This window comes from Equus przewalskii, chromosome 6, assembly GCF_037783145.1.
Source record: "Equus przewalskii isolate Varuska chromosome 6, EquPr2, whole genome shotgun sequence".
Taxonomy (NCBI): Eukaryota; Metazoa; Chordata; class Mammalia; order Perissodactyla; family Equidae; genus Equus; species Equus przewalskii.
In genome coordinates, this window is record NC_091836.1 from 25,106,626 (window position 1) to 25,121,650 (window position 15,025).

Consider the following 15,025-nt stretch of genomic DNA (forward strand, 5'->3'; position numbering starts at 1 on the left):
GGACGCTGGCTGGGTACACCTAAGAGGCCAGCCCCTCACTGTGCTGTCATAGTTGGCAACTGCCTTTCAGGGTCCCCAAAACACAGGAAATGCGGCCCCACTCAAGTCAGAAGGAGGCTCCACGGTGGCGCACACTAGCCCCTCCTAGTCTGGTTTCAGAGTTCCCTAAGAAGGCCTCCCTCTCAGGAGGAATGGATGCGCCCTTGGCCTCAATTCCTCCCTTGCTGGCTAAAGGTCAATAAAGTGTTTTTGTGTTAAAATGCAAGACCGGCCTGTTCTTACAGTGCCCAGAGCCCTCTGCAGGGAGCACTGGACGCCCCCCACAAGAAGCAGAGGGTGGTGCAGCGCGGACCACCTGACCAGCTCCTGCCCACTGCCCTGGCAGAGGGGCCGCCAGCCAGATGAAGCTGAAGTTCCTGCCATGCTTCATGGCAGGCAACTCACACTGCAGCCTCCCAACCTCCACCAGACGCCAGGGTCAAGACCATCCAATGATTTAATCTGTGCCCAACCAGCCAGGATGGGGCTAGGAAGAGAGGAGCAGCTGGGGTGCTGCTGGTGTCGGTTCACGACAATCTGTGCAAAGTGTTCGTGGGAGGTCTGCGGACACTCTGTCCATCGACCCTGGGCTGGCCAGGCTCCGGCAGCATTCCCTCCTTCCTCCGTCTGTGCCTCCTCCCCACAGCCGGCACCTTCAGGCCCTGTGTCTGTGCCCGGCAGGGACTTCAGAGTGAGCTACTGCCGCCTAGTACTACAAGACCACCTTCTCCAGGAAGCCCTCCTGAGTTTCTTCAGACCATACATGGTGCTGGACAAGCATGCACCTGAGGTGCACAGGAAAGCCCTAAGCCAATCAGAGCCAAGGGATGCAGAGCCGGAAGGATGTGCAGAGAGGGTGGGCATAAGCCAATGCTGAGCTTAAAGGAGGGGTCCTCCACTTGCTTTGGCGGCATGCTTGGGTGTTGGCAGAGAAAGAAAGCCTGGGCAAGTGCCCCACAGCAAGACCAGGGAGAAGGGGGTAACAGGTGGGTCCCATCCACCCGGCAAATACAGGACATCCACCTGCTTCAACCAGGCTTTGCAAAGAAGGGGGAAAGGAAGCGTGGGAAGGAGATCCAGGCCCAGGCAGGCTCCCGAGTCTGACAGCTGCTCTAGTAGTTGCTTTAGGCTGAGAAGGGCTTGAGCGAGCTGGGCGGCTGGGGCAGTGGGCAGCACCTGAGAAGCTGCGCCAACAGTGAGCCCGACTCAAAGGCCCTCAAAACGCCCAGCAAAAGAATGAGAGCCTCCTCCAGTTCCAGATTGACACGCAAAGGGCCTGAAGTTCCAATCCCAGCTCAGCCACATGCATTTGGACCCCAACTCACCCGCTATTAGGGGTGTGATTTGAACCAAGTACTCAGTGTCTCTGTGCCTCAGTTTATTTCTCTTTAAAGGGGAGGCACTCCTGCTTACACATCTGAACTATCCAGTAGACTCAGTCAGGAAAGAACCAGACACGTGGCAAGCACTCAACAAAGGTGCGTACCCTATTTCTGCAGGCTGAGTTTGGGGAGCTGCTGCCCCTTTGGGGCCTGCAGAAAGGGTAAGGGTAGTGTTGAGTCGACAGACAAAACAAGAGATGGGAAGTCCCCAGGTCACATGCTTGGATGTCCACATAATAGAGCTGCAGCCTCAAAAGAAGAGAGCATCTCATCACCAGAAGCAACCAAGTACCTGGCAGGGATGCCTCTAAGGACCCTTGATCCCCTCTGGGAACTGCCATGCAAGCCACCCTTGTCCAGCACCTGCTGGAAGTCACATGTACCACAACCACCCTCCTGGCTGGTCTGGCCCTTCTCTAAATGCCCCAGAAAGTCTCCTGTCCTGTAGCCCTCATCTTAGCAAGGGTTCCCGGGATCCAGCCTAAATCCAGTCCCACGAACTACCTCTGAAAAGTCCACAGGTAGCTTTTCTTGGTAGGGAGCTTGAGGTGGGGGGACAATAGTGACACCACTGGGAGGTTAGATGTGCAACAGGCTGAGGGTTTGCAACACAATCCGTATGCAAGCTCTCGTGGTCACTTTCCTCCGTGTGAGTCAACAGCTGTGAACTGCAGTGGAAGCCACAGCCACAGACTTCATCAGGACTCCTGGCATCTCTCCACATGCCAGGTCCCCCGCCCTCACTTGTCCATGCCCCTTCCTCTGCCCACACTGTCCCCGGGGGCCCCCTCTCTGAAGTGCTCCAGCCTCATTAATTATTCAGCCATTTCCTCAGTTCAGAGGCCCAGGGGCCAGAGGGTTGGCAGAGTGTGTGCTCTTTCATGTCCCAGGTTGTGCAGGGAATGCAGAAATGCTGGGCTGGTGTCCAGGATGCACCCTGGAGGCCCTCAGTCCTGGGTGCGGGGGAGCCCTCATGCTTTATGCTCCGGGACCCACCCCTCACAGCGCTGCCCCTGGGATGACCCCACAGGGGCTTTTACCCCCACCCTGGGGAGCCACGACTGGAGCCACAAGCCCCCATCCCTGCTTCTAAGTGCAGACCCGGGAGTTGATCCCAGCATCGGAGTCCAAGCGCCAGCTCTTTACAAGAAGCAAGTGGCAAGACTTGACTGTTCTGTAAGTAGCACATGAGTCACCTGAGAATGAGCTGGGGGCTGGAGGCAGCGTAAAAGCCTTAGCAAACCCCTGGGCAGAGGGAGGAAGACCCCTCCTAAAGCGGTGCCGAATCTGAAGCCCACCCGAGAACCAGCTCCAGCGGTTGTGCCATGACCCCCGCTTTGGTGGGCTGCGCAGGAGGTGGGTTGGGAGGGCAGAGGTCTCTCACGGTACAGTACCACTTATCATGTGATGTGCATGCGGAATGGTGACATTGCTCTGCTCCGCCCCTCTCAGGCTGCAGCTTCCATTTTAGTCACTCAAGTTTCCCACCCAAGATGCACCGACCAGCCACTTAGCCTTCAGTTACTTAATAAATACAAGGGTTGGGAGAAGAGGGAGAGATGTAGGGTCAGACTGCCTGGTCCTAAATATTTCTCATCCCTTTGCCTGCTTTGACCCCCACCATAGGATCAAAACTGGAATCTTTTATGCACGTCTACAGCTGCCCTGAATCTAGTGTCGGATTCCTAAGCCAGGCCAAGGAGATGGAGAGGGCCTGCCCACCCCCTAAACCCTACAGGCAGGTGGAGAGTTAACAGGAGTGCCTCCCATTGCCTAAGACGGAGGAAGACGGAGGGGGAGATAGCACCCAGCAGGGACAGTTTCCATCTCCCGGCCCCTGTGCCTGCACTGCAGGATCAGGCCTGCAGAGCAACCGTGAAGTGAGTCTTGGTCTCCGCCCAACAACGTCCCACTGCAGAAACAAGCAAAGGGGACATGAAAGGAGAAGTCTCCGGTGAGGCCGCCAAAGGCTGAGTGGGAGGGACAGCAGGATGCCAGGGACAGCTGCCCACTATGGGTTCCAAAGAGTAGCTGTCCTCACGGAAATCTGAGGATCCTCGTTTAGCACCCAAAAAACCTAGGACCTGATGAGGGGACCAGACATTGACTCCTACAACCCAGGCTGCTTTATCAAAACCTGACTTCCAGGCCCACATTCCTTCCCCGTGCTCTCTGCTGTGGTTCCCAAGGAAGGGACCAGCCTTAGGATGGAGTAAGAGCTCTAGACCCTGGCCAGAAGAGATAAGACCGGCCTGCCTAAGACATCGTGGAGGTCCCGGCTGGAGGGCCTGGAGATCTGGAGTCTTCCAAGAAACAGGTGCTGCAGGTCCTGCCCTGGGCCTTCCCAATGACCCCAGCCTCTGAGCTCCAGGAACCCTGCATTTAATAGTACACCTTATTCAGAAATAACATGATCAGCTCAGCCCAGTCTGGCCCTCGTTCCCGCCTTCCGGGTCGAGTCATGCACCCCTCACTCACACTGTTCCCTTATCTCTGCTCCTCTTCTCCTACTCACAGCCTCATGGTCTTCAGGAATCAGCTCAGGTCCCACGTGGTCCAAAAAGCCGTTCCTTCTGCTTCAACCCCTGTTGATTCATCCCTTTCCATCAGCCCAAAACACGTATTGACCATATACAATTTGGCACCTCATTAAATCCTCCTCTTATACCTTTCTCTCATTATATATATATATATATATCCATATATATATCCCCAGCTAGGCTTACAGGCGGGAGCCATATCTTTCTCTTCTCTGAGATTCCCCAGTGCACACCCTGAACCCCTTCACATGGCTGTTCCTCCAGGTTGGGCTTCCACCCTCTGCCCAGCCCACTGCAATCACCTGGTGGCTGCTGAAATACATCCTGTGCAACTTGCCAAACTAACCTTCCTCAAGCACCAGGCTGATCATGGCACCCCCAGGTCAGAACCGCTCAAAGGCTCCCCACTGATTGTTCAGTGAAGCGCAAACTCCTTTGCTTGGCATTCAAGATCCTCCATGACTGGGCTCAGGCGCCATCCAAGGTTTCTCTACCGTCCCTCTCCTATGTACACTCCATGCTTCAGTTAACTCAATACTTGGCCAGTTCCCAAATACAATACAATTTCTCATCTTGCTGCTCTGGCTCGTGCCATTTCTGCCACTTGGAACACCCTTCCCTCCCACTGCCATTTGTGGAATTCCTACCCATTGTTCAGGGTTCAGCTCAAATACCAACTGTCCCTCCTCAGGGCCACACCAAGAGGAGGCCGCTGCCACCTCTGAACCCATGCAAAATGGTACCCCCATGGGGGTATTTATTCGCCTCCTATCACAGAGCCTCCCTATGCACTTGTTTCTTCTCCTCTGTGAGTGTAAACAGCTGGACAAGGGCCGTCCTGCATCTCTACAACCCAGCGAAAGGACATTACCAAGTCTTTCTTGTTTTCTCACATTTCCAATCTTTTCTGAAAGAGATTCTAAAACTCTAGGTATGGATTTAGCTACTGTGAAAAGCACAGTGCCACCAGATTCAGGATGAATGTCCCCTTGGCTGTGGTCAGTGGGGATGCCTCTCAGATGCTGGCTCCAAAACCCAATCCAGACAAGGACTTTGACGCAGGTCAGCAATGGGCCATAGAGGGATGGTCACTCATCCAGCCTTTGAAGCCCTCTGGGGTTCCCGTTCATGGGACTCCAGATTTGGGGGAGATGTGGGATTCCTAGGCCTGCCTGCCAGCATTCTTTGGACTCTGGAGCTCAGGGTGTCTAAGAGAAGGGGGTGCAGAGGTTACATCAGTGCCCATGTGGTTGCTCAGGGCCATATGTTCTTAATGAGAATCTCCCAAGCCAGGGAGGCCAGTGTACAGCAGGATCCATGAGACCCTTAACAAACCTTCCACCCTCCCTCTGCCAAGTTTCAGTTACCCCCCCACCACCACTTATGCCTACAATCCTTGTCTTTCCCCACCCTACACACATACACACACACCTCTATAACCTGTTCTGGACAGCCCACCCAACCTGACGTGGGCTGGATGGGCAGGTCCATACAGAACATGGAACAGTCAAGAACACTGAACCAGGGGTCCAAAGGCCTGGGCAAGTGAGAGCCACTTCTCCCAAGCTCAGTTTCCTTGCCTAGAGTGTGTGCACCATCAATAGTACTGATCACAGACACCCTGCAAAGGACTATGCATTCATCATCTGGCCTGACAACAAGGGAATGGACGCTGCCCCAGGCACTGGGACACCTGAGCTGCAGTCCCCGTTATGCCTTCCTACCCTCATGTCCTGTGTGTCCCTGACTGTCTGAAGTCCCAGTCTGCCTCCAAGGGTGGTTTGAGAACCAAATGAAGGTGTGACTGTGAAGGTGCAGAATGGCCAGGGGGACAGAAGGGACGACCTTGGGAGCCACAGCGGGAGGAGGGACAGAAGTCTTGCCTGGGCCTAGCCTCCAGTGGGACATCACAGAGCCCTGGCTGGCTGGGCCAGGCTTCTCCCAAGGGCCTGGGGCCACCTGCACCATCTCTCTGATCACAGCAGGTTTGTAGCTGTCTCCGTTTGGGCTGGAAATGGTAGGCTTTTTGTAGTTTTGAGTTTAAGATCTTCAGACCCCTCCCTCTGCTCTTTTCCTTATTAAAGTTTCCCTCACCCAGCTTATGTAATATCCAAAAATCAATTGCTTATTTCACCGTCTATTTAGAAATGAAAGTGGGACTTAGAGGGGGAGCCTGCAAGCCAGGAGGCAGCCCCAGGCTGAGCCAGAGGCACTGGGAGGGAGAAAGCCCAGGCAGCTGGCTTCTAAGCTCTCGGTTGTAAAGGATCTGAGCGCTTGGGGTCTCGGAGAGCCTCAAGGTTGGAAAAGGCCCCAGAGCAGAGCTCTCAGTTGACAAGGCCACCCCCTCCCTCCTCCGCTCTCCCTCACCCCCAAACAGGCCTGGAGCACCAAGCCCTCTTGAGGCCACAGCTCAGCCAGTAGAGGGGGGCTGGGTCAGCCAGTTCCAGCAATAGCTGGTCTTTAAAAGAAACAATCCAAACTCATGTGCAGGCTGCTCACACACCCCCAAACCAGCTCCTCACGGGGCCTGGGTTCCAAGAAGGCTCTATGGCTAGGCGTGGTTGGGTCTAGAGATCCATGAGGGGAGACTTCTAGAAAACTCTAAGGAGAAGCAAATAAAGAGCCCTGGAAAAACTGTGGAGACAGTGACAGATCAGTGACTGGCACAGGTTAGAAGGGACTGAGGGATGAATGGGAGGAGCACAGGGGATTGTTAGAGCAGCGAAACTATTGTGTACGACACAGTAATGGTGGACACAGGACATTCTACATTTGTCAAAACCCATAGAATGGACAAAGCCAAGAGTGACCTTAATGTAAACTATGAACCTTGCTTAATAATAGTGTATCAATATTGGTTCGTCAATTGTAACCAATGTCCTACACCAACGAAAGATGTTAATAATACAGGAAACTGAGGGGGTATACAGGAACTCCATGTCTTCCAACTCAATTTTTCTGTAAACCTAAAACTGCTCTAAAAAGTGAAGTCTTTTAATTAAAAATAATAATAGCCAATATCTGGAAATAACCCAAGTGTCCATCAAGTGAATGGTTAGATAGCCTGTGGTACATGCATACCATGGAACACTGCTCAAGAATAAAAGGAATGAACTACTGATACACATACACACACACACACACACACACGCACACACGCACAAAGCCCTAGGATCTAGTGACAGAGCCATTCACTTGCTGTGTGACCCTAGGCAAATCACTTGTAGGTTCTGGGCCTCAGCGTGGGCCCCGTGTGAACCTTCTCATTCGAGGCCATCTCACCGCCTCACTCTTGTCCAAGACTGGGTGAGATGAAGCTAAATTTGATGCCTCTCTTGCCTCCAAGAAGGCCTAAGCTCTCCACGGCCCCTGGCTCCTTGGCAGCCCTGATGGCTTCACCCCTCCCAGCCAAGCACCCAGGGTTTTTCCTCTTGCTGGGCTGAGCCAAGGCCCTGCTCTGCAGGACCATGAGCCCACGCGTTGGCAGTAGCAGCCACCTCCCCTGCCCCACGGGGCTCCAGCCACTCTGGAGTCCCAACTCCTCTTCCCCGCCTGTCCCAGCTCTCCCGCTCTCCTATCCATACATCACCAGGAATGCAATACCCTTAAAAAAAAACAAAACCATTTTGCTCTGAACTAACAGAGTCAGGCCTCATTGTTCCCAATATCACCAGGCAATTTCTGAGCTAGGGGAGTGTTGAATTGGAGCAGAAAGATGGGCGATTGGGCAGGGTCAGCTGACACGGTGGGGAGTGGGGATTGAGAGCTCCAGGGAGGTGGGAGGAAGGGCTCAGCTTGGAATTAGGAAAGAAGGACACTGGGGTCTCCAGAGGCACAAGCAGAGGTGACCCTCTAATATTTTCCATCTCTGCACTTCTAATCCCCACTCCTTGTGCTCAACTAGGGGTTCACCTGGAATGTAACTTCTTTATAATTGACAGAATCTCCTTTAAATAAGGCCAATCTGCCCTAATAGCTGGACCTTCTTAGCTGCAAGTTTCTACAGCAGAAATTCCAGTCCAAGAGAGTTTGAGCCAGACTCGAGAACCTGGAGAACTCACCCAGTCTCTGCCCGTCCAAGGACTACCCAGGAAGGTCCCCCGGTCCCTCCTCGAGGAAGCACCCCCCCAACCAACTCTGAGAGAAGCATTTATCCCCTGCACTGGCTCCCATGACATTTGGCCCTTGCACAAGTTTAGCACATTTCACATTATTCAGCTCCAGGCCACATGATACAAACACAGCACTGAGTTATATAAGTTAAATACCTGATGCTCTTATAAATTACATTTACGAGCAGAGACCGTATTTATTTATCTTTATATCTTCAGTCCCAAATACTGTCCCAGACACATAGTAGGAACTTAAGAAATGTTAAATGAACGGAAACTCTGGTGGCTGTACAATTCTGGATGCAGTGTTGATTGCCTGACACTAATTAACTGAAGGGACATCAAAAAAACTCTTAAGGGAAAGAAATTCATTTGCCGCAGTCCTAGAACAGCGTTGCCCAATAGAAGTCTCTGCGATGATGGTGACGTTCTGCATCTGAGCCGTCTGACACACAGCCACTAACTACAGGGTGCTATCGAGCACTTGAAATGTGGCTGGTGTGACTGAGGAATTGAATTTTGCATTTTAATTCATTTTAATTCAAATAGCCACATATGCCTGACAGCTACCAAATTGGAGAGTACAGTTCTGGAAAGAGGTGTCTCTGGAGATGGGGCTCACAAACGAAATGAACATGAAAGCTCCTACTAAAAGCTTGGTGCCACAGCATGGCGCAGCAATAAAGAGCATGGTCTTGGGTTCGAATCCCTGTATCTCACATTACTAGCAAGTTCTTTAACTGTCTGTGCTTCTGTTCCTCATCTGAATAACAGGAATAACATTTACCACACAGGATTCCTGCGAGAGTCAAACAAGTTAAGACATTTAATCACCACCTTGCATATAGCACGGACTGAATAAATATTAACTGTTACTATTACTGGCACATAGTAGGCATGAAAAATGTTTGTCGAGTCTGAATCTGCATCAACAAAAGAATATTTGCTAATATTTATTGATCACTTACCAAGTGTCAAGCACTGTGCTAGGAACTTGACAATAACCCCGAGTGAGGTGTGATTTTCAACATATTAAAGGTGAGAAACTGAGGCTAAAGGAGGTTGAGTGGGTGCCCAGATTGCAGATGGCAACATGCCTGATTCCAGAATCCCTTCTCAGTCTGTTTCCTCATCTATAAAACGAGTATTAGAACAGTGTCTGTATCACAAGCTGGCATGTAGATACACAAGATAATGCACATGGCCTGCACGTAGTACAAAGCAATGGTTCCCACTGGGGGTAATTTGCCCCCCAGGGAATGTCTGGCCTTGTCTGGAGATATTTTGGATAGTCACAGCTAGGGGGGTGGGTTACTACTGGCATCTAGAGGGTAGAGGCCGGGGATGCTGCTAAAGCTCCTACAGTGCACAGGACAGTGCCCCCAACCAAGAATGATCTGGCCCCAGAACGTCAATAGTCTGAGGCTGAGAAACACTAGTCTAGAGCCTCAAGGACAGTGTTCAAAACGTGCCGGCGGCAAGAGGGGAGCTGGATCGTCAGGTTTCAGAAGGGGTGCCTTCCGCTCAGAGCCTGGAACAGCCATGCTGTCACAGGGCAGCAGGTCCAGGGAAACGATGCCGTTCTTCAAATCACAGAGAGTCACCACTTGCCACGTGAAAGAGCCATGACACCGCACGGCCAAGTGCTTGAAAAACAGTCCCCTCGCTGACACTCGACATTTGTGATGAAACTGCACCAAGGAAAGGTTCAGAAAGAGAGGAGGAGGAGCCAGGGGGCTGAGTCACCTGAGACCACAAAGGGAGGGGGTGAAATCACTCCATCCCACTCCCTCATTTTCACAGGTGAGAAGCACAGAGGGCGGAGGAAGGGCCCAGGGCCCCAGACAAGGTGGACCAAAAGCACGGAGTTCCTGAAGAGGCCAAGCAATCTCTGTACCCCAATGTCCTACATACAAAGTACAAATGACACATTCTGCTCCTCCACCTGACTGTCAGTTGCTCAGTCTCCAACTAGGTTAGCCTGTCAACTGCTACCAGTTCCTGAGCACCTACTGTGCGTCATGTACGGCACTGAAGGCAACATCTCACTTAGCCTCATAACAACCCTGTTTTACAGGTGAAGCCACTGAGTCCAGCCCCAGACTATCAGGCTCTAGAGCACAGCTCTTCATCACCATGCTGTACTTCCACCTTGGCATCAGACTGGAGCCCCAACAACGAATGAAACAGGCCCAGGCCATGCTCTGCACTCCACCCAATATAATTAGGCCTGCCTGCCCTTGCCATGCGTCTTCATTCAGCCCTGACCCCTGCAATGGTTCTAAGGGTCTCCCAGGTCCTAGCACGGTGCCTGGCATGCATGATTGAGTGGCGAGGTCGGCTCCTTGAGCTCCATGGATGAAAGCCGAACTACAGCTTCTTCCTACCGCCGAACTACAGCTTCTTCCTACCGTGCACAGGCCCCGTGCTTGGCTCTCACAACCTGACTGGGCCAGGGAGATAACAAGGTAATGAAATAATAACAGTGGACGGCAGAATAAGTGCGAGATCAATAAAACCCTATGGGAGTTTGGAGCTCACATCTCAAGTGCTCAGAGATGAGGAGACAGGGAGAGAGAGCAGAGAGGGCTTCATCAAATCCATGCACTTGAAGGAAGGGAGGCGCTCTCCTGACCAACTTGGAGTGAGAAGTGAGGAAAAAGGCCTTCCCAGCGGAGGGACTTGTGTGAACAGAATCAGAGGTGGGCAAGGCAGTGGAAGTGGGAAAAGGAGGACCCTAGTCGGGTCCAAGCATGGGTGACAAGACAGGGCATTTTGTGATGTCAACAAACGGAGAAGGGCTAGGCAGTGGGCGTCCAAGAGCATCCTCTAGATGGGGGCACATTCATGTTAGTGATGCTTCCAAAGGGATTTTTCAGGGGAACTATTTACGGTGGTAACAAGCAAGCACTCATTTAGCTTATATCCCACATTATACAAACACAGCATTGGGCTCTGCAAGTTAAGGCCCTAATGCCACTCTAAATTAAATTCATCAGTGTCTTAATTAAGATCTATATTTAGTTCTTAATTAAAGGGGAGAGAAAAATCCACGATGTTGCATAGCAGAGATTTGGAATAGAGATAAATCATCTTTCTGCCAGTACACTGGGGACATTCCCGCCCACTCTCACGACTTAGCCCCCTGCCAGGGCTGGCAAGCCCTTACTCCTCCCTTCCTTCCTTCTTTCCTTCCTCTCTTTCTCATTCGTTTCTTCTTTTATTTCTTCTACATCTATTTCTCGAACACCTACTATGTGCCAGGCACTGAGCTTTGAATCTGGGGCACAGTAGGGAATGAAATACAGACCATCCATGCCCTCAAAGGATATACACTCCAGAGAAGAATGCCAATGGATACACACATGTCATAGCTTTGAGATCCTTTGGTCTCCACTGCTCTCCAGGTTCTCCGAGCAGGGAGAATCCTAGCGCACAGACACCCTAGGTGATGTCATGGCTGATGCCTTCACCCTATCAGCTAGAGAGAGCCTTGAAGAGTGGCCTTGGGGGTCCTCCAGTCCCCTCCCCCTACCATGCTGGGCAAGCTGCCACCTGGGTCAACCGCAGGGCAGACCCTCAGGATCCGGTTCCATGCTCCCATCCCCTCAAGCAAAGGATGAAGCTTAGTTGTCAGGAGAGTGAGGAAGGGGTCTGTGAGCTTCCTTCAACCCTAAAATTCTGGGATGCTCTGACACCAACTGGGCACTGTCCCCCGGGAGTGGCTTCACTGAACAGGGTAAACCCTAAAGGAAGGATCACAGAAGACAGGACATTTCAGCCACAGAGACTTTACAGCCCAGCCATCTGAGGTCCTGGGAGGTCAAGTGATTTGGTCAAATAAACAGAAAGTTAGTAAAGGGCAAGAGCGAGAATCCATGTCTGCTTTGTGCCAAGGACTATATCCAAGCGGACACAAACATGGGTACAACAGGGTGCCTGTCCTCAGCACAGCTGACGGGGGAGGGGGAACCAGTGCGAATTAGCAGGGGCGTTTGGAAATCGATGTGGATTATCAATGAAATCTAACCCTGCTGCCCATCCTCATCCCTGGAAAATGCTTTTCTCCAGGGCCCCCTGGGTCCCTTCCAGTGGCAGCGCCAAGTATGCTGCGGAAGGGGGGTTTTCAAACGATGACAGCACAATGCCACGGCGCCACGACAGAGGCTCCCCTCGCTCTCTCGGGAGAAATAACTGGAAGCATGAGGACAGGCTTCGCCGCGGCAAGACGCGTTTGGGCTGAGCGTTAAAGATGTCCGAAATGGTTAGCGAAAGAAAGAGACAGAGGGCATCCCAGTAGGGGAAACACTGTGCGAAGGTACAGGATCAAGAAAGCAGGGCGAGTTAAGAAACCCTGAGCACTTTCCGTGTGGCGGGAGGGGATGGGGCAGGTGAGATGAGAAAGGTTGGCTGGTGCCGGCCCGGGAAGGCTTTGAACGCCGGTATTTCCTCTGCTCAACCTGGGGCCAGCCTCCCCGTTCCTCGCTGCGGTCTCCGAGGAGAGATCCGAGGAGAGATCCGAGGAGGAGAACGAGGCCTTCCTCGCCGGTGTCCGGCCCTGGTCCCCACACGGGCGAGCCCGAAGCGCCCTGCACCTCCAAGCAGAAAGTCAGCGGACCGGCAGCCCGCTTCACAGCACAGCCTCGGGGTGGGCAGCGGTCGCGGCTTATGTTCGAGCCAGCGACGTGCTGCCCGGGAAGCGGCGCTCGAACCCGAGCACCGGGCGGGCGCAGCGGGCCAGGAAGCCGCGGGGCGGGCGCCGAGCGGGCCGGGAAAGTTAACTTGGCACAATCGGCGCATCAAAGCGGCGCAGCTGCGGCTCGAGGAGCCCGCGCAGCTTTCTTCTCGCCGCTCTCTTCTCCCCGATTAATCAGCCGCTACAGCGCGGCGCTTTGATCCCCAAAATCAAACCCTCCGTCTGATGGGTGACTTGATGTTATGCTAATCCGAGCTGATTGAGCTGAGATAATTACACTTCATCCAGGTTTCCTGGGAGTTCCGAATAAATATTGATGCACATCTGTCCCCCGCTCAGGTGTAGCGGGGAGCTGCGCTGGCAACAGTTTCGGCCGGCCCGGGAGCGCGCGCGCACTGCCGCCAGCCGCCCGCCTTCGCCAGTCTCCGCCCGCCTTCGCGGCGGCGCCCGGGTGCGGCGAGCCCGGCGGGAAGCCCAGAGCTTTGCTGCTCGGGGCCCTCGAGGCGCCCGGGGAGGTGGCGAAAACCTGGAGCTTTGCGGTTTAGGGGCCAGGTTTGAGTCTCAGCGCCCCTGTCTTGCCTGTGTGGTCTTGGACATGTCACTTCACTGGTCTGAGCCCCAGAGCCTACCCATTTCTCTAGATTGCCGCGGAGATGAAATGAGATGCGTGAGAAGCGGCTGAACTGCGCGAAGTCGCGCTCGGCCTTGCTGGGGGCCCTTCCCACCGAGAGTCGGGGACCTGAGGAGGCGCCCCAACCAGCGCATCCTGCCCGTCACCTCTCGCGCGCCGAGGCTGCGCGCTCCAGACGGTATAGAAATGAATAATAAAGCAAGCGTTTCGGTGGCGCCGCTCCTCCCCGCGGGCCAATTAGGTCGTGTTTGTAAAGCACTTCGAAGACAAAACGCGCCCCAAGTGTTAATTATCGTTAGCCCCGTCCCAACGCGCTTCCCGAACAGCGCGGGAAGCCCGGAGTGCCCCCTTGCCAGCCTGCGCTGCAGCGGCCGGGCGTGCGCGGAGACCCCCAGCACGAGTCATCCGCCGGTCCGTACCCCCACTCCTCCTGGCTCTGTATCTCATTCCCCGGCCTTCTGGAGATCCGGACGCGAGGATAGAGACGGGAGGGGTGGGGGGGGGCGGGGGGGGGGTTGGGGGGAGAGGAGGAGCGAGGTACAAGACACAACTAACTGCAGGTGTATCCGTCCCACTCCCGGTAAGGGCGAGGGGATGTCCAGGAAGGCCTCACTGAGGAGGCGCCCCACGTTCTGGAGGTGTCGGAGTCCGCTGACGGACGGCGCGAGGTGGTCTCCTGGTACTGACTCTGGTCAGCCCTAAAAAATGCGTTTTCCTAAGTCTTGCAGGATGTGCCCCTTCTCCGGCTGACCCCAGAACTACGCCCCCATTGACCAGAAACCCTGTGGCCCAATCCCTGTCTCCCCTAAGGGCCCCCAGGGCTGAAGGACCGTGGGGGTCACAAACCCGTGCTCAGAGCGGTTTGGGTGGACCAGGCGGTAATTCTGGCAGATCTCCGCCTTGTGCTCAGAGTGAAACTTGCCTGGAAGTCGTAAAACCGACACTGAATATTATCCCTCCTTCTCCCACCTTTACTAGGGATGATAACGGTAAGGCCCAGACCCGGGAAGGGTCTCCATATCACACAGCCACTTGGAAACAGAGCCCAACCCTGGTCTCCAGACTTCTCCTCCAGCGCTCCGTGAACACACCTTACTGCTCCCTTGGAATAACCACAGTGATACTTGGCAAAATAATCACGAATGACAGGCTGAGTTCATTACTGTTTACAAAATGCCACAATATGCATTATTTCAATAGGTCCGAATGAGTCACTGAGGCTCAGAGGTATCGGGATTTGCCCTAGGTCACACCCTGGTTAGTGGCCACACTGGAGCAGGAGCCCAGAGCCCAGGGGTGCCGTCCCCAGAGGCTGTGCAGGGTCTTCCAGCCCACCCTCTTGGAGTGACTGGAGTCATACTTCTTTAAATGCATGTGATTCTTGCCTACACTGTTGTTCATGCTGCTTTCCTAAAAGTGAGCATTTATCCTCTAACAAGCATTTTTGCCCAGAGATGTTTCCTGGTGACTTCAGAAGCTGATGGATGGGGCTGAGCCCCTGGACCTCTTCCTCAGAAGCATGGAAAGACAAGCCTTTTGAATGGGGTGGGGGGGGGGGGACGAGGGGACGGTGTAGAGGGTAATCCCCACCCTCTGCGTAGGAAGACTCTAAACTCCAGGAAGCA

The 15,025-nt window shown here is 53.7% G+C and overlaps 1 long non-coding RNA gene across 3 annotated transcripts in view; it reads right to left on the bottom strand.

Annotated features, from left to right (window-relative positions):
• Window positions 1-15,025, bottom strand: part of LOC139084082 (uncharacterized) — a 130,618-nt gene that overhangs the window by 79,456 nt on the left and 36,137 nt on the right. The window lies entirely within an intron of this gene.